General features: G+C 43.6%; 1 protein-coding gene across 6 annotated transcripts in view; it reads left to right on the top strand.

Annotated features, from left to right (window-relative positions):
• The window catches only part of LOC129862040 (SH3 and multiple ankyrin repeat domains protein 2-like), a 203,886-nt gene that overhangs the window by 7,329 nt on the left and 176,569 nt on the right, over positions 1 to 19,988 (top strand). For all 6 annotated transcript variants that reach the window (XM_055933363.1, XM_055933362.1, XM_055933360.1 and 3 more), the window contains exon 2: positions 9,025 to 9,151. The gene's annotated coding sequence lies outside the window, so the exon portion shown is untranslated. The remainder of the gene's footprint in view (positions 1 to 9,024; positions 9,152 to 19,988) is intronic.

Raw genomic sequence — 19,988 nt, 5'->3', positions numbered from 1 at the left:
TGTCTCTGACACTTGTGTCTAAATATTGCCTCATGGACATGGGTCGCATTTCAGTTAAGTTTAGTAAAATAAGAGTCTGTTGGATCTGATACCTGAGATTGACAGGAATGGAGATGAGAGCGTGTTTCTCTGGACACCAGGGATTTACTCAGGAGAGTGGAACATCTCTAGCCTGGTACCATTATCTGTTTGTGCTGTCTTGCCAACTCCAATGCTCATTGCCATGGCAAGACAGCACAAGCAGATTTGGGACCAGGCTAGAAGGTCTCAAGAGTGTTCAGATGTAGATGTTGTTCTGTGTAGACTGGACATGGCCCTATGTTGTGGAAGGTGTTGTTTCAGCTCTACTGAGTGTCACAGCCCACTGTGCAGTATAAGCCCTAGGTGTTACATTTGAGGGATGGACATCCTTTTCTAGCCCACGAGATAATTGATTTGTTCCGCCAGTGATGCGTTAAACTGTTAAACCTGCACTATTTCCATTTTACACACACATCTGAGACCAAGACCTTTTGGCCTGCTTAACTGCCAGTCTGTTGCCCTATTTACTGTGTTGTAGCTAACGATGCTTTTAACTCACCCAGAGGAGACGAACTGGACTAAGCTAGATCAGTGGGCATCCATCCACTGAGAACCCAAATGCAGTGTTCATTTTGGTTCTCATTTTTTTATTTAGTCTAGTCTTAGTCATTTTGACCAAAATATCTCTAATGTTTGTAATTTGAGTAATGATTTAGTCTAGTTATTGTCAAAATGACAAAAACAGTAGACCATTTTAGTCAACTAAATGCACTTTCATTTTACTCAAATCAGGTTTGTATTGCCTCATTAATGTATTGCAAACATACGTAGTCTTGTCCTTCCAACATGTTTTTTTGCATAATGTCCTATTCTCTTCCCAACAGCAGAAATATGACAAACACATGAGAAAAATATTATATTTTATAAGAATTATCTGGCCATGTAAATTCCTAATTCAGCCTACATAGATACTGCACATTACATACAGAACGAACAGGCACACGCAGAGAGAAAGACAGAGACACAGAGAAAGAAAGAGAGAAAGAAAGAAAGAAAGAAAGAAAGAGAGAAAGAAAGAAAGAAGCACAATCACCAGATGGTGCTTCAAAGTACTGACAAAGTAGTATGGGTTGCACCTCTGTCACGCGGTCGCGTCATTGCTATTGTTATCGAAGTTCCACAGACGCCACAGACACATTAATGTCCACAAGTTGAACGGGAGCTAATGACGGTTTCACCCAGTGATGTAGTCGAGTCACTAAACCTCGAGTCCGATTCGAGTCCCAAGTCCCCTGTGCTCGAGTTCGAGTCCAAGTCCGAGTCACCAATGATCGAGTCACCAGTCCCTATTGCTGAAGTCCGAGTCCCAGTGCTCGAGTCCTGGTCCAAGTCCTCAACTAGCCTAGTTTTAGAACGGCCATCGATATGCTTGATGAACTTGAAAGGCGGCCTGCCTATGTACGATAGAAAGACAAAAGCTGTTTTCTCAGAGGAAAAGAGGGGAACTTGACTACGTTGGCTACAGCACCTTTATATGAAATGCAGTGGGAAAAGTGGTAGGGTTGAGCAAGACTAGAAATTCAAAGACAGCCTATTTTTCTGGAGCCTGCTTAAGTGAGAGAAAAATATAGCTAGACTGTTGTTTTACTATTAAACTCAATTCTGCTATTGTTTTTAATTTGGTAAAGCAGTTTGTGTTTCTTAACCAGGCAAATGATAGCTAACTAGAAGGCTGATGGTGACTGGTTAGCTAAAGTGAAGCATTTCATGGGGCACTATACCCACATATGAGTTCAATTGGTACAGAATTCTCACTCACGGGTACAACAAATACGGCTTCTTACAAGGTACGTCTCAAAATATAACAAGCCAATACCGTGCACCCACTAGTGGTCAAAAGGTTTTTGGCGCACCAAAGATACGGTATGCTTTTGTATTCTGTGGGGTGAGTAACATTCGAAATACAGCAATTTTCCCACAGTACACCATAACTTACAGCATGTTACACATTTCAGAGTTTTGTTTACTCTTGATAATACCTCATATTAATATTACCTCATATGTTACATATGTTATATGTCTGTCTACTTCATCCAGAATTGGCCTAGATCAAATCCACTCAATATTGCTATGGAAAGGGGGATAGCTAGTCAGTTGTACAACTGAAAGCGTTCAACTGAAATGTGTCTTCTGCATTTAACCCAACCTCTCTGAATCAGAGAGGTTCGGGGGCTGCCATAATCAACATCCACAGCGCCTGGGGAAGAGTGGGTTAACTGCCTTGCTCAGGGGCAGAACCACAGATTTTTACCTTGTCAGCTCGGGGATTCGATCCAGCAATCTTTCAATTACTGGCCCAACGCTCTAACAACTAGGCTACTGTACCTGCCACCACGGAGCATGGGGAAGTGGTGCAGTATTTGGGGTTGTACTCCTTGAAGGCCCATTTCCTCTTTGTTATTTATGTCTGTTCCATGCTAATATTGAGTTTAAGAAAACATATATTTGTACAGTAGTTTTTAGGGATGCGTGTTAGAAAATTAGCCCAGGCTATAAGTCTTCACAGGGGTCCCCAAGTACATTCCGCGCGTGGGTCCCCAATTACATTTTCCTTGAGCGGATGGTCGGGAGGCCGGAACATAGTTATAAATAATTTGTACACTTCAAATTGACCGAAGAATCCCAGACATATTTCTGAAAAACGGAATCATTTCTAACCTCGATTTTCTTTGGGATACGATCACCATATGCCTCTCTATTTATGTGTGGGAATACTTGGGAACAGATTTCTATAATAAAATCCCCCAAAACCCTGGCCTAACACTGTGGCGCAGCATTGCTGTTAAAGAGAGACAGATCTCCAAATGTTGCTGTCCAATCAGTGGTACTGGTATCACAGCAGTCTTTATTGCTAACGGTCCATGGTGAGAAAGCATTCTCCTCTCTGATTTGACTGTTTCAGTGGCTGGACCCATTGCTGTCCTAGTCGTGGTGCTACTATATGGCCATGTATCCCCTAAGGGTGGGTGATTTGCACCTCGATAGCACCATACATGTCTGCAATTTTCGTAATTTTTTTCTTCAGTGAAATAGTGAATAAATCTGGAATATACCGTGATATAAAATGTATTTTATACCGCCCACCTATGTGAATTACTGAATCGTTTACAGTATGTTAGAGGTCCTTGTCATCTCTGCTCTGATTCAGGCAAGCAGACGGACACTGGACGCTAAGGCAATATGGCACATCATCTGGAGTCAAGGTGTTGTGTTCAGGTGTTGATTGAACAACATGTCAATCTGGGAATGCAAAAAGGTAGAATTCTCCTTAAAAAAGCAACTACACATTTTGACATGCCAAAATAATTTCACATTGGGAACTCTCATGGGTTTCTTCCCAATTCCACCCTGGATTGTGTTCTGCTGGAGGTTGGTTCACCCTAATTTGATTTATTTTCTCCCTCTGGCCCTGCCCCTGGCCCTGCCCCTAGAGAGCATTCGTGGCCACAATATGACCCCCGTGTGTCAGTGAGGTCCCTCAATGTCGACCAGAGCCAAGGTTAATGACACCAACAGGGACACAGCAGAAACAACAGTCCACTGTTGTAGAACAGTTACAGTGCTATTCAACAGGCATGGTGTGTGGTACATTCTTAGAAAAAAAGGTGCTGTCTTGAACCTAAAGGGGTTCTTCGGCAATAGCAGAACCCTTTGAAGAACACTTTTTGGTTCCAGGTAGAACTCTTTTGGGTTCCATGTAGAACCCTTTCCACAGAGGGATCTTCATGGAACCCAAACGGGTTCTACCTGTAACCAGAAAAGGGTTCTACCTGGAACCTAAAAGCGTTCTACCTGGAACCAAAAAGGGTTCTCCTCTGAGAACATCCCAAACAAACTTTGGGAACCCCTTTTTTCGAAGAGTGTACAAGCACTGAGAGATGAAACTTGTCCCTGAATCCTGACCCAGGGATGGCCAGCTATGGTCCCTGACCATGTCAGTTTGCTCTTCTGTAGTGTTAAGTCCTCTCTACCATGACAAAGTTAATTACTGAGTGACAGCTGATCCCTGTCCCATCCACTAGGGTTCTCATTAGAACTCAGAACATAGTAAATGGGATAGACTTACAGTACAGTACAGGGTTTGGTTATAGTGCCCACATGTCTTACAGTACAGTACATGGTTTGGTTATAGTGCCCACATGACTTACAGTACAGTACAGGGTTTGGTTATAGTGCCCACATGACTTACAGTACAGTACAGGGTTTGGTTTTAGTGCCCACATGACTTACAGTACAGGGTTTGGTTTTAGTGCCCACATGACTTACAGTACAGTACAGGGTTTGGTTATAGTGTCCACATGACTTACAGTACAGTACAGTGTCATGACGTGGCCATTTCTGGGTATAGATAGTGGCTTCCCCCTCTCTCTCACTCTCTCCTTCACCCAGGTTCTGTTATCTCATGTCGTAAATTCCTGGCGGAGACTCTCTCCCCCTGGCCATGCAGAAAGAGAGACACATAGAGAGAACAAAGGATTTCACATGACGAACTCCTAAATCCCCCAAATGGGAATTTGAAACAAAATGTCCACTTGTGAGAAGGTGGGAATGGTCTGTGGACACTTAAGGGACGGTATGACGAGTGTGTTTAATTTAGTGACCTCAGATAGGACAGGAAACACACATAACTATATCTCTGAATGGGTACATTTCTCAGTTATAGGGTTTGCATCTAATTCTTGTATAAAATGAATGAGTAAAGAGGAAACTATTTGTGAAATGATGTAATGTGATGTTAAACCTTTAATGCGAGAGAATTGTATCCTTTTAAAGTTTAGCTAAGCATTGGCCCGCCCCCGTGAGCACAGATATGATCTGGCGTCATAGAACAGCCTTTTATATTGTTACGAATAAAATCCCCTCCTGAGGAAATCCTCTTCAGACCACAAAAACCTCAGAATAATCTAAGGTTGCAATGGTTGTTGAATTCCTAACCATAACACGTGGAGCATTGGCTACACGGCTGGAAATGGTTCAACTCTGAGACTATCGATCCCGACAGAATAAGAGCAAATGTTAGATACTAATTACTAGTCTGCAGCTAGAAATGATGTAAACCTGGGATGCTATTACCGACAACCGACAAAACATTTATACTATGAGAACATTTCTGAATGGTACTCTGAAGTATCCATTCTAACCACGAAATACTTTGATCTTCAGGGAAGCAGAGAGAGAAAGGGACTCGGATGAACTCTCCAACAGACGGACTGACGATTCCAACAGAGATCACGATGACACACTGGGTGTAAATATATATCGATTGCGATTATTCCCAAATGAGTGAGAGTTCATGTGCAAAGGATTAGCATTTCAATTAATATAATTATCAACTGTGTAGTGATCCCTTTTGTCTTTCCCACTCTCGCTCAGTCTACACCCACTTCCCTTTGTCCAGCAAGCCGTCATATCGGCTTAGCCCACTAGGGAACCTCCACTATCATTTCATTGTAACCATATCTACTGTATGTTTGTTTATGCATTCTGTGATTGTTTAGTTAGATAGATGTTTGGAATGAGACTGACGTCAGGTAAATAATAATTCATTAATAAGAAGACTAATTGGTCAGATATTAAAATATCTGAAGAGTTATATTAGGAAAATTCTAACTTTGTAATCTGAATATTTTCCTTGGTGCCCTGACTTCCTAATTAATTACATTTACATGATTAGTTTAAACACGTAATAATAATTACAGATAATTGATTTGATAAAATAACAGTCTTCAATTTTAATGATGCCAAAGACACGACAACAGTGTTTGGTTATAGTGCCCACGTGACTTACAGTACAGTACAGGGTTTGGTTATAGTGCCCACATGACTTACAGTACAGTACAGGGTTTGGTTATAGTGCCCACGTGACTTACAGTACAGTACAGGGTTTGGTTATAGTGCCCACATGACTTACAGTACAGTACAGGGTTTGGTTATAGTGCCCACATGACTTACAGTACAGGGTTCGGTTATAGTGCCCACATGACTTACAGTACAGTACAGGGATCGGTTTTAGTGCCCACATGACTTACAGTACAGTACATGGTTTGGTTATAGTGCCCACATGACTTACAGTACAGGGTTCGGTTATAGTGCCCACATGACTTACAGTACAGTACAGGGTTTGGTTATAGTGCCCACATGACTTACAGTACAGTACAGGGTTTGGTTTTAGTGTCCACATGACTTACAGTACAGTACAGGGTTTGGTTTTAGTGTCCATGTAACAGTATAACTTTAAACCGTCCCCTCGCCCCGACCTCGGGCGCGAACTAGGGACCCTCTGCACACATCAACAACGGTCGCCCACGAAGCATCGTTACCCATCGCTCCACAACGGCCGCGGCTCTTGCAGAGCAAGGGGCAACACTACTTCTAGGTTTCAGAGCAAGTGACGTAACTGATTGAAACACTAGTAGCGCGTACCCGCTAACTAGCTAGCCATTTCACATCCGTTACACTCACCCCCCTTTCAACCTCCTCCTTTTCCGCAGCAACCAGTGATCCGGGTCAACAGCATCAATGTAACAGTATAACTTTAAACCGTCCCCTCGCCCCGACCTCGGGCGCGAACCAGGGACCCTCTGCACACATCAACAACGGTCGCCCACGAAGCATCGTTACCCATCGCTCCACAAAGGCAGAGCAAGGGGCAACACTACTTCTAGGTTTCAGAGCAAGTGACGTAACTGATTGAAACGCTAGTAGCGCGTACCCGCTAACTAGCTAGCCATTTCACATCCGTTACATCCACATGACTTACAGTACAGTACAGGGTTTGGTTATAGTGTCCACATGACTTACAGTACAGTACAGTGTTCGGTTATAGTGTCCACATGACTTACAGTACAGGGTTTGGTTATAGTGCCCACATGACTTACAGTACAGTACAGGGTTCGGTTATAGTGTCCACATGACTTACAGTACAGTACAGGGTTTGGTTATAGTGTCCACATGACTTACAGTACAGTACAGGGTTTGGTTATAGTGTCCACATGACTTACAGTACAGTACATGGTTTGGTTATAGTGCTCACATGACTTACAGTACAGTACAGGGTTCGGTTATAGTGTCCACATGACTTACAGTACAGTACATGGTTTGGTTATAGTGCCCACATGACTTACAGTACAGTACAGGGTTCGGTTATAGTGTCCACGTGACTTACAGTACAGTACAGGGTTTGGTTATAGTGCCCACATGACTTACAGTACAGTACAGGGTTTGGTTTTAGTGCCCACATGACTTACAGTACAGTACAGGGTTTGGTTATAGTGCCCACATGACTTACAGTACAGTACAGGGTTTGGTTATAGTGCCCACATGACTTACAGTACAGTACAGGGTTTGGTTATAGTGCCCACATGACTTACAGTACAGTACAGGGTTTGGTTATAGTGCCCACATGACTTACAGTACAGTACAGGGTTTGGTTATAGTGCCCACATGACTTACAGTACAGTACATTGTGATCGTATCATACTGCATGAATAGAATGTTAGAGATTTAGAATAAAGGGTCTGCCTACGGTGCTGTCCAAATCCACTTCAAAGCTGAAATCCTCTTACCTCACACTTGTCATATATTTAGCTACCTTGGGTTTGTCAGACATTAAGCTACCTTGGGGTTGTCATACATTAAGCTACCTTGGGTTTGTCATACATTAAGCTACCTTGGGTTTGTCATACATTAAGCTACCTTGGCTTTGTCATACATTAATCTACCTTGGGTTTGTCATACATTAAGTTACCTTGGGTTTGTCATACATTAAGTTACCTTGGGTTTGTCATACATTTAGCTACCTTGGGTTTGTCATACATTAATCTACCTTGGGTTTGTCGTACATTAATCTACCTTGGGTTTGTCATACATTAAGTTACCTTGGGTTTGTCATACATTTAGCTACCGTGGGTTTGTCATACATGAATCTACCTTGGGTTTGTCATACATCAAGCTATCTTGGGTTTGTCATACATTAACCTACCTTGGGTTTGTCATACAGTAAGCTACCTTGGGTTTGTCATACAGTAAGCTACCTTGGGTTTGTCATACATTAAGCTACCTTGTGTTTGTCATACATTAATCTACCTTGGGTTTGTCATACATTAAGCTACTTGGGGTTTGTCATACATCAAGCTACCTTGGGTTTGTCATACATTAACCTACCTTGGGTTTGTCATACATTAAGCTACCTTGGGTTTGTCATACATTAAGCTACCTTGGGCTTGTCATACATTAATTTACCTTGGGTTTGTCATACATTAATCTACCTTGGGTTTGTCATACATTAAGCTACCTTGGGTTTTACATTTTGACAATGGTTCTGTCTGGCTGACTGCAGAGATTATTTCCGGGCCCAGCATGCTTTTACTGTATGCTGTAACACCCATGTAATATCAGATGGATATCAGACCTATGCCAGCCATGCATTTTTTTAATTGCCTCCTGAACCCTATAGGCTAAAGTGTTAAACAAGCTGATATAATACTAACTGCCTTTTGGGCCTAGTGTGTCTCAGTGGTGATTGGAGGGCTCTGGCTGGAGGAAGGAGGAAGTGGAGGTGACAGACAGCCATGATGAAGGATGTGGTTGTCTGGAGAAGAGGCTCTGGGGAGGTTATGTGCTGCTGGACCACTTTATGACTGTGTCTGTGGCCTCATCTGAGATTGGACCGAGGGAGAGACACAATGTAGCGTGTTTACTGGATTTAAGTCAAATGCTTGTGTTCCCAGTCTCTCTATCATATTGTTGTTTTTCTGGACGGTTATTAGGGGAAGGAGGGACCCTGAGATTAGGGACCTCTCGGGGTGTTTACATTTTGTTAAAAAATCAAATCAGCCATACAGGTTCAGATTTCTGTGGCGGTGGTAGCAGTGGTAAAATATGATTTTATACGTGGTGGATTTTGTGGTTTAAGATTCTCACACTGCTATTCTCTGGTTACAGGATGGATCACTCCACTTGGTACTGTCAAGGTCGTCTGGAGCGATTCTCTAACTGACACTATTCATGGCAGTTGATTTCATGTGCTCCGTCAGTTTCTTGACTGTCTGAAAAACAACACGTAGAAAAGGTGAGCCTCTGGTCTGCTTCCTTCACTTTACAGGTCAGTATAAAATTACATTGGTGAGCAGTGATTGAGAAACTCTCAGCACAGATCTATAAAAGGGAAGCGTAGAACAATGAGAACCAGACATCACACTATGAGAAAAATGGTCAGGAAATGAATGAAAGGAAGGACAGTAGAACCATTGTAAATGTATAATGGGTTGGGTCTCAGTTACAGGACTATGCACACAACTGGTATCAGTCACATATAACCAGTATAAAGTCTAGCCTATATACAGGGTTTTAGGGTTTTCTATTTGAAAAACGTCCCTGTTGGACAGAATGGAGGGTTTGACAAAGTATTATTGTTACATTTCGTTTGAAGCACCATCAATATCAAATTTTAAAGCAGTGCCTGTTTGAATTAAGGGTACCGGTAGTTGTCTGTGTCATCCAGAGCTCTAAACTAGGGCAACGATATAGAAAAGGCTGCATGGTGTGTGTGTGTCTTATATGTGGGAAGTACATGTGTATCTGGGGTGGGTAAAGCTTACTGTATGCTTCCCAGTCTAAACAGTTTGTGCATTTATCATGAAAACAAATTGACGTTTTTGTTCGCTTTGGTCTTCAGCAGGTTTTGTTTTTCAGCTGTTCGTGCACACATTATTTTTTCTTGAGGCAAGTCAAAGTTCGGTACCGAAGTCTACTCTCCTTCGTCGGTCAACTGTACTACTCATAGTCAGTGGCATAGCATAGTTTCGCCTGGCCCCCCGCAAAGTAATTTGTTTCCTGCAAAACATTTTTTGCCATGGGACAGAGAGAAACATTTTTATTTTTATAGCTAATCTCATGCTATTTTACACCTTTTACCATGAGGCTGAGAGAAAATGTTGCTATTTTGTAGCTCAGGGACAATCTAAACTTTTTCCCCACAAATATTTGTCTTAATATTAACAGAATTTGAAATATATATTTTGATAGACCAAATTACCAGCTATCCCACCATGTAAAGGAACAAACTCCTCATTTATTTAATTGTTTTCATAAAATGCAATAAACTAGATTGTCACGTTCTGACCTTAGTTCCTTTTTTATGTCTTTATTTTGGTTTGGTCAGGGCGTGAGTTGGGGTGGGCATTCTATGTTCTATATTCTATGTTTTGTTCTATGTGTTGTAATTCTGTGTTTGGCCTAGTATGGTTCCCAATCAGAGGCAACTGTCAATCGTTGTCTTTGATTGAGAATCATACTTAGGTAGCCTGTTCCCACCTGTGTTTGTGGGTAGTTGTTTCTTGTTTTGTGTTTGTTTTCACCATTCAGGACTGTTTCGGTTTTCTTTGTCATTCACTTTGTTACTTTTGTATTTTTTCGTGTTCTGTTATATTAAAGTAACATGGACACTTACCACGCTGCATTTTGGTCCGATCCTTCATATTCCTCAACTGAAGAAGAAGAACATCGTTACATAGATAGACAGTATGTCAACTCTGTCAGACACCATAAAAGGCATTTCATTTTTACAATTATTGTCCAACAATTGTTTAATGGACTTGATTGTTTCGTTCTTTTTTTGTAAGATTTTATTTCGTTTTTTAGACATTAGACAATAGACATATGCAAAGACAACAGACAATTTAACATTTCATAGACATGGATATACTAAAATTGACACGATGTTGGCTGGGACTTAATGCCCAACCTTCAACATAAAGAAAAGAGACGAGTAAAGACAAAAACACCAACTCAGACGTACATGAATTTCAACACAAATGAGTGAAATCATACGTGCTCAAACCTACATGTTCCCACAGTATCCATACTCATCCTGTTTGTTCTCACATTTTTTCAAATGTTACATCCTTTCGACATTTCTAGGGCTTGTAATACTTTATGCCATATGGCTTGAAATTGTTCTGTAGCCGGGATTTTTTGAACATTTAAATGATTATGCATTTGATGCATTCACTTTCTTGACGATTGAGCATCATTTGATTTCCAGTTCTTAAGTAAAATAATGGTCCAAGAAATGAATGGTCCAACCCATTGGGTATCTCACCGCATCCTCACACGCCATGTCTTGAAATATGCAGATAGACGAATTAAAAGTACGTTTACATGGCAAACTTCTGAGAGTCAGCTTTTCTAACTCCAGCCATAACGTTTGGACTTTATACTACTCCCAGAAGGCATGAATTATTGAGTCATTGTTTGTTTTACACTTAAGACATGACTCCGCCTTTGTGCTGTAGAATTTGTGTATTGGTTTATAATGCACTCTTAGAAAAAAGGGTTATTTGGGGTTACTGTATATAGAACCTTTAGGTTTTTTGCAAGAGATTATAGAACCCTTTACTAAAAAAGGTTCTATATACACTATATACCCAGTGAAGTTAAAGAGCCTTGAGGGTTCTAGCCCTACCCCAGAGTGTAATGGAGGATTTTAGAAATCACCAGCTAACAAAGCTAACTCAGTCACCTCGAAATCTGAAATGACAGCAAACGTTCCCTTTTAATTTGTTTTAACCATTTTCCATTGACATTTTTATCCATATTAATGATGCTGCTGCATAATTTCGCCTGGTCAGAAAACTGGTTAGCTGACGTCCACATCATTAGCTCTATAGGCAAGGGGAAGATCACATTTATATTTTGCAACATTGTTGCCAAGGTCTGAGTGGCAAACAGAAAGTTCCATACAAACCTGTGTTGTTGCAAACTAAATGCTAGCTAGAAGCAAGAGGAAATACTGTGTTTAATAAAATCATACAGTCTTAGATAAAAATGGGGTTAAATTTTGGTCATTTCAAAATTGAACTGCCATTCCGATTCAAAAACCAACGTCCAATCCATTCCAGCATGACTAATCAAGAGGATGGTGTTTAAACCAACGTCCAATCCATTCCAGCATGACTAATCAAGAGGATAGTGTTTAAACCAACTTCCAATCCATTCCAGCATGACTAATCAAGAGGATGGTGTTTAAACCAACGTCCAATCCATTCCAGCATGACTAATCAAGAGGATGGTGTATGAACCAACGTCCAATCCATTCCAGCATGACTAATCAAGAGGATGGTGTTTAAACCAACTTCCAATCCATTCCAGCATGACTAATCAAGAGGATGGTGTTTAAACCAACGTCCAATCCATTCCAGCATGACTAATCAAGAGGATGGTGTTTAAACCAACTTCCAATCCATTCCAGCATGACTAATCAAGAGGATGGTGTTTAAACCAACTTCCAATCCATTCCAGCATGACTAATCAAGAGGATGATGTTTAAACCAACGTCCAATCCATTCCAGCATGACTAATCAAGAGGATGGTGTTTAAACCAACTTCCAATCCATTCCAGCATGACTAATCAAGAGGATGGTGTTTGAACCAACTTCCAATCCATTCCAGCATGACTAATCAAGAGGATGGTGTTTAAACCAACGTCCAATCCATTCCAGCATGACTAATCAAGAGGATGGTGTTTAAACCAACGTCCAATCCATTCCAGCATGACTAATCAAGAGGATGGTGTTTAAACCAACGTCCAATCCCTTCCAGCATGACTAATCAAGAGGATGGTGTTTAAACCAACTTCCAATCCATTCCAGCATGACTAATCAAGAGGATGGTGTTTGAACCAACTTCCAATCCATTCCAGCATGACTAATCAAGAGGATAGTGTTTAAACCAACTCCCAATCCATTCCAGCATGACTAATCAAGAGGATGGTGTTTAAACCAACGTCCAATCCATTCCAGCATGACTAATCAAGAGGATGGTGTTTAAACCAACTTCCAATCCATTCCAGCATCACTAATCAAGAGGATGGTGTTTAAACCAACTTCCAATCCATTCCAGCATGACTAATCAAGAGGATGGTGTTTAAAACAACGTCCAATCCATTCCAGCATCACTAATCAAGAGGATGGTGTTTGAACCAACTTCCAATCCATTCCAGCATGACTAATCAAGAGGATGGTGTTTAAACCAACTTCCAATCCATTCCAGCATGACTAATCAAGAGGATGGTGTTTAAACCAACGTCCAATCCATTCCAGCATGACTAATCAAGAGGATGGTGTTTAAACCAACTTCCAATCCATTCCAGCATGACTAATCAAGAGGATGGTGTTTAAACCAACGTCCAATCCATTCCAGCATGACTAATCAAGAGGATGGTGTTTAAACCAACGTCCAATCCATTCCAGCATGACTAATCAAGAGGATGGTGTTTAAACCAACTTCCAATCCATTCCAGCATGACTAATCAAGAGGATGGTGTTTGAACCAACCTGCAAGTAGTACTATCAGAGGCAGAGGATCTCTCTTTTGGCTTCTGCTGACAACAACTGCATGTAAGTTGTTTTTCTACATCTTAATAATGATGTGTCTGCATAGCATTTTGTCTTCACTGTTATCACTATGTGTGGTTATTATTATCACACATAGTGATAAGAAGATGGAATGTAACGTGAATTTGGATGATTGTGCTTTTCTTATAACTAATTTCGGTGTTCTATTTATGTGCTGTTCTATAAGCAAATGTCCGTGTTCATGCAAGTGGCTGACTGTACAAATCCTCTCTTATCAGTAGCTGCAATTTGGCAGTACGCCCAGACGTTGTTTTGAGAACGAACGAACGATATCTCAGTTTCAAGGTCTCAGCTTAGAGAGGAGAAGCCTCATGAGGTGTTGGTCTGTCACATGTTATGAAACAGTATTGGTCGGGCACATGAATGAAACAAAACGGTAATTATTAATTAATAATGCTAAATCATGCAAATATAACTTGTCTGTGTATTGTCTGTGTATAGCCGTCCCTGTGTAAGAATTTTTCCACAACACTCCTTTTCTTCTTCTTCTCTGAAACATGTCAAGCAGGTATCCCAGCAGCTAAAGAGTTTGGCCTGTGGCAGGGGTTGGGCCTGTGGCCGAAAGGTGGCCGGTTCAGAATCTTGGGCAGGGTCCTTGCAAAAAATGGGCGGAATTGACCTGACACCTGTAGGGCTGCTGGGTTCACATCCTTGAGCAAGGCCCTTAACCTACAACATTATCTCCATCCAAGGCTGCTGCTTAAACCTGTGCTTGTATCAACTGTATGTGTGAGGTCTGCTGTTTGGGGTGGATGAGAACGGAGCTGTAACTAATGGATATTCTGTTGTATTGTATTGTAAAGAAGTCAGACAGAGTTGATGTGGGTCATCATTCAAGCAAAGAGATGCCTCCCTGGCCACCTTTCCAAACTATGTTTGCATGTAATGAAAATAAATTCTCAAAACTATGCTGGAATTCATTTGTCCATTTTTTCATTGTTTATTAAATCATATTCTTAGCTCAAAATATTACTTTTTAATAGTAGTAGCCACAATTAATACATGGCACCATGCCATGTATTTTGACCCATTCCTCCTGACAGAGCTGGTGTAACTGAGTCAGGTTTGTAGGCCTCCTTCCTCGCACACACTTTTTCCGTTCTGCCCACACATTTTCTATAGGATTGAGGTCAGGGCTTTGTGATGGCTACTCCAATACCTTGACTTTGTTGTCCTTAAGCCATTTTGCCACAACTTTGCAATTATGTTTGGAGTCATTGTCAATGTGGAAGACCCATTTGCAACCAAGATTTAACTTCCTGACTGATCTCTTGAGATGTTACTTCAATATATCCACATCATTTTCCATCCACATCATTTTCCTTCCACATAATGCCATCTATTTTGTGAAGTGCACCAGTCCCTCCTACAGCAAAGCACAACATGATGCTGCCACCCCCGTGCTTTACGGTTGGGATGGTGATCTTCGGCTTCTGAGCGAGTTCAGCCCAAGGAACATACCTTGCCCACTCACCAGGCCGGTCCCGGCAATATGACCGCAGAAACCTGCCCACATCCTGGCTTCCGCGCTCCACCTGCCCATTACTCTCGGGGTGAAAACCCGAGGTCAAGCTGACCGAGACCCCCAGTCTCTCCATAAGCGCCCTCCAAACTCTGGACGTGAATTGGGGGCCCCGATCAGAAACGATGTCCTCAGGCACCCCATAGTGCCGGAAGACATGGGTAAACAAGGCCTCCACAGTCTGCAGGGCCGTAGGGAGACCGGGCAACGGGATGAGACGGCAGGACTTAGAAAACCGATCCACAACGACCAGGATCGTAGTACTTCCCTGGGACGGGGGAAGATCGGTAAGAAAGTCCACCGATAAGTGTGTCCACGGCCGTTGTAGAATGGGGAGGGGCTGTAACTTCCCTCTAGGCAAGTGCCGAGGAGCCTTGCTCTGAGCGCACACCGAGCAGGAGGAGACATAAAATCTCACGTCCTTAGCCAACGTGGGCCACCAGTATCTCCCTCTAAGACTCCGCACTGTCCTCTCGATGCCAGGATGACCCGAGGAGGGGAGAGTATGAGCCCAACGGATTAGCTTATCCCGGACTCCCCCGGCACATACTGAGCCCCCACTGGACAGTTAGGGGGGGCCCGCTTTAACCGTGAGGCTCTCTCTATCTCCGCGTCCACCTCCCATACCACCGGTGCTACGAGACATGAAGGTGGAATGATGGGAGTTGGCTCAACGGACCGCTCCTCGGTATCATAGAGGCGGGACAGCGCGTCGGATTTTGTGTTTTGGGAGCCTGGTCGGTACGAGATGGTGAACTGAAACCGGGTGAAAAACATGGCCCATCTAGCCTGACGCGGATTTAGTCTCCTCGCTGCCCGGATGTACTCGAGATTACGATGGTCAGTCTAGATGAGAAAAGGGTGTTTCGCCACCTCAAGCCAATGTCTCCACAACCTTCAGAGCCTTGACTACAGCTAACAACTCCCGGTCCCCCACGTCATAGTTTCGCTCCGCCGGACCGAGCTTCCTCGAAAAGAAGGCACAAGGGCGGAGCTTGGGTGGTTCGCCCGAGCGCTGGGACAGCACGGCCCCGACCCCCGCCTCGGACGCGTCCACCTCCACTATGAACGCTAAAGAGGGGTCCGGAAGAGCCAACACGGGCGCATTGGTGAACAGCTCCTTCAGACGACTGAAAGCTCTGTCCGCCTCTGCTGACCAACGCAAGCGCACCGGTCCTCCCTTCAGCAGTGAGGTAATGGGAGCAGCCACCTGACCAAAACCCCGGATAAACCTCCGGTAGTAATTGGCAAACCCTAAAAACCGCTGCACCTCTTTCACCGTGGTCGGAGTCGGCCAATTACGCACGGCTGTAACACGGTCATCCTCCATCACCACCCCGGAGGTGGAAATACGATAACCCAGGAAGGAAACGGCCTGTTTGAAGAACTCACATTTCTCCGCCTTGCAATACAGGTCATGTTCCAGCAGTCGCCCAAGTACCTTACGCACCAGAGACACATGCGCCGCGCGTGTGGCAGAGTAGATCAAGATGTCATCGATGTACACTACCACTCCCTGCCCGAGCAGGTCTCGGAGAATCTCATCTACGAAGGATTGAAAGACAGCTGGAGCCTTTTTCAACCCATATGGCATGACGCGGTACTCATAATGGCCAGATGTAGTACTAAATGCGGTTTTCCACTCATCTCCTCCCCGGATACGCACCAGATTATACGCACTCCTCAGGTCCAATTTTGTGAAGAAGCGCGCCCCGTGAAATGATTCCACCGCCGTAGCGATGAAAGGTAGTGGGTAACTAAACCCCACTGTGCTGGAATTTAGACCTCGATAATCAATGCACGGGCGTAAACCGCCATCTTTCTTCTTCACAAAAAAGAAGCTCGAGGAGACAGGTGATGCGGAGGGCAGAAAGTATCCCGGTTCCAGTGATTCAGTAACATATGTCTCCATAGCTACTGTCTCCTCCTGGGATAAAGGATACACGTGACTCCTAGGAAGTGCAGCGTTCTCCAGGAGGTTTATCGCACAGTCCCCTCTACGATGGGGTGGTAATTGGGTCGCCTTCTTTTTACTGAAGGCGATAGCCAAATCGGCATATTCAGAGGGAATGCGCACGGTGGAAACCTGGTCTGGACTCTCCACCGTAGTCACACCAACGGCAACACCTATGCACCTGCCTGAACACTCCTCTGACCACCCCTTAAGAGCCCCCTGTCGCCAGGAAATCACCGGGTTGTGCTAAGCTAGCCAGGGAATTCCCAACACCACTGGAAACGTAGGTGAGTCGATAAGGAACAGACTAATCTGCTCCTTATGACTACCCTGCGTTACCATGTCCAGTGGTACCGTGGCCTCCCTGACCATTCCTGACCCTAATGGTCGGCTATCTAAGGAGTGCACGGGGAAAGGTAGCTCTAATGACACAAGGGGAATCCCTAGCCTTAACGCGAGCCCCCGATCTATGAAATTCCCAGCTGCGCCTGAATCGACTAGCGCCGTATGCTGTAGAGAGGGAGAAAACCCGGGGAAAGAGGTTAACACATACATATGACCGATAGGAAGCTCTGGGTAAGTCTGGTGCTGACTCACCTGGGGTGATCGAGTAGTGCTCCGCCTGCCCTCCCGACTCCCAGACGAGTTCCTCCAGCACCGGTCGGCCGTGTGCCCTCGCCGACCACAACTGCTGCAGGAGGACACTCCTCCTCTGGTCCCCCTCTACGCTGCCCCCCCTAACTCCATAGGGATAGGAGCAGGAGGGCTGGGAGGTGGAAACGACAGGACCTGTTCCGAACGCCCGCGGGAAGCCAGCAGGTTGTCGAGACGGAATGCCATGTCAATGAGTTCATCCAGCGTGAGGGTGGTGTCCCGACACACTAGCTCCCTGCGGACATCCTCCCTAAGGCTACATCGGAAATGGTCTATTAAGGTCCTGTCGTTCCACCCTGCTCCTGCGGCCAAGGTCCTGAACTCCAGGGCAAAGTCCTGTGCGCTCCTCGTCTCCTGACTCAGGTGGAACAGCCGTTCACCCGCCGCACGACCCTCTGGTGGGTGGTTAAACACAGCTCAGAATCGGCGGGTGAACTCAGGGTAATGATCCCTCGCCGAGTCTGGGCCATTCCAATCTGCGTTGGCCCACTCGAGAGCTCGTCCAGTCAGACAGGAGACGAGGGCGCTCACGCTGTCCTCTCCGGAGAGAGTAGGACGAACGGTCGCCAGGTAAAGTTCCAGTTGGAGAAGGAAACCCTGACACCCAGCCGTCGTTCCATCATACTCCTGTGGGAGCGCCAGCCGAAGAGCCCCGGAGCCGGATGCGGTAGCAAGAACAGGAGGTGCTGGAGGAGGGGGTGCTGGAGATGAGGTGGGAAGGCCACCCATCGATCCATCCTCTCCATCATTTGGTCCATAGCTGACCCAATTCTGTGGAGAACACTGGTATGATGGAGGACCCTTTCCTCCATCGATGGGAGAGGAGATGCGGCTGCTCCTGCTGATTCCATTTGTTTTGGTGCGGGATTCTGTCACGCGGGACTAGGTGGGTGAAGGAATCAGACGCAGAGAGAGATCCACTTGGAAAAAATATTCCTTTTAGTAATGCACAAAAAATGATAAGCCCAAACATCCAGGGCGCAGAGGACAACTTGATAACCCAAAACACACACACGTAACATAAAGACAATCCCGCACAAAACAAGGGCGGGCCTACCTACTAAATATAGGGAAGCTCATTTACGAAAACAACAGAAACACAGGTGAAACTAATAAGACAAAACAAACAGACAAACGAAAAAGGGATTGGTGGCGGCTAGTAGGACGGTGACGACGACCGCCGAGCACCGCCCGAACAGGCAGGGGAGCCAACTTCGGCGGAAGTCGTGACAAACTTGCCAAAACTATAGTTTGTTGACAATCAATTTGTGGAGTGGTTGAAAAACAAGTTTATATGACTCCAACCTAAGTGTATGTAAACTTCCGACTTCAACTGTATAAGTGATTGTCAGTTGGATATGCGTTCTGCAAGGTTTTGTATAACTTACATACCGTATCATATGAGTATCATTTTTTGACTCAAAAAGAATTCTCTGAAGATTTCTCTAATGTCCAAAAGATTTCAGATCTACATTTTGTGACATACAATTTTTAAGTTGTATGTATTTGAAAATGTCTATGTTGGTCAGTCCAAAATTGCTTATTAATTCTGTCATGGAAATAATTGTATGTCCTATTACCAAGTCATTTACAGTTTCTATGCCTTTAGTTTACCATGTGGGCCAATTCTGTGAATAAGGACAAGGATTGTTCCATATGGGTGTTTGGAGGGAGTGATATTGGTTCTTGTAGAATTTGTTTCATTTTCTTCCATATTGTTATAATGTTCTTAACTGTGAAGTTAATGTTCTTAGCGTTGTCCTTTTAAAATAGACACAAAAAGATTCAGGGGATGAGCATGCGCATCTTCAATATGTACCCGTTGTTCCTCTTTAGTGAATTGAATCTGTCTCAAGTAAAAGCCTTGGGTGACTTGGAATTGGATCCAATTCCAAGTCTGGAAGGTTTCAAACACCCTCAGACTTAGAGACATGTAAAACTTTCCTTTTTATTCTATGAGTTTATTTTCCCATCTAGAGTCTGTTATGGCCGAGTATACTTTTTAAAGAATGTCTTCGGTGTGGTAATTGCTATTATTGAAAAAAATATATAAAAACTTTGGGAGCTGTTCCATTCTAAAGAGGTTTATTCTACCTGTAAGATTTATGGGAAGATTGTTCCATTTAATTAGATCTGCTTTCATGTTGAGGAGTAATGGGATAAAGTTATCTTTATATATTTGTTGTTTGTTGTCACTTAAGTCTTTCTATTTTTGTTGTCCAATGATTGTTGATAGATCATGAGTTATTCTTTTATCTTTTTCCTATTGCCATCATTACATTTTTTTCAAAATACCTTTTAAATCTCAGTTTAAAGTATTCTGAAGATATTTGTAATATTAGTCAGGTATATCAGGGGATCG

Source organism: Salvelinus fontinalis, chromosome 9, assembly GCF_029448725.1.
Source record: "Salvelinus fontinalis isolate EN_2023a chromosome 9, ASM2944872v1, whole genome shotgun sequence".
Taxonomy (NCBI): Eukaryota; Metazoa; Chordata; class Actinopteri; order Salmoniformes; family Salmonidae; genus Salvelinus; species Salvelinus fontinalis.
This window is presented reverse-complemented; position numbering and strand designations above follow the sequence as displayed.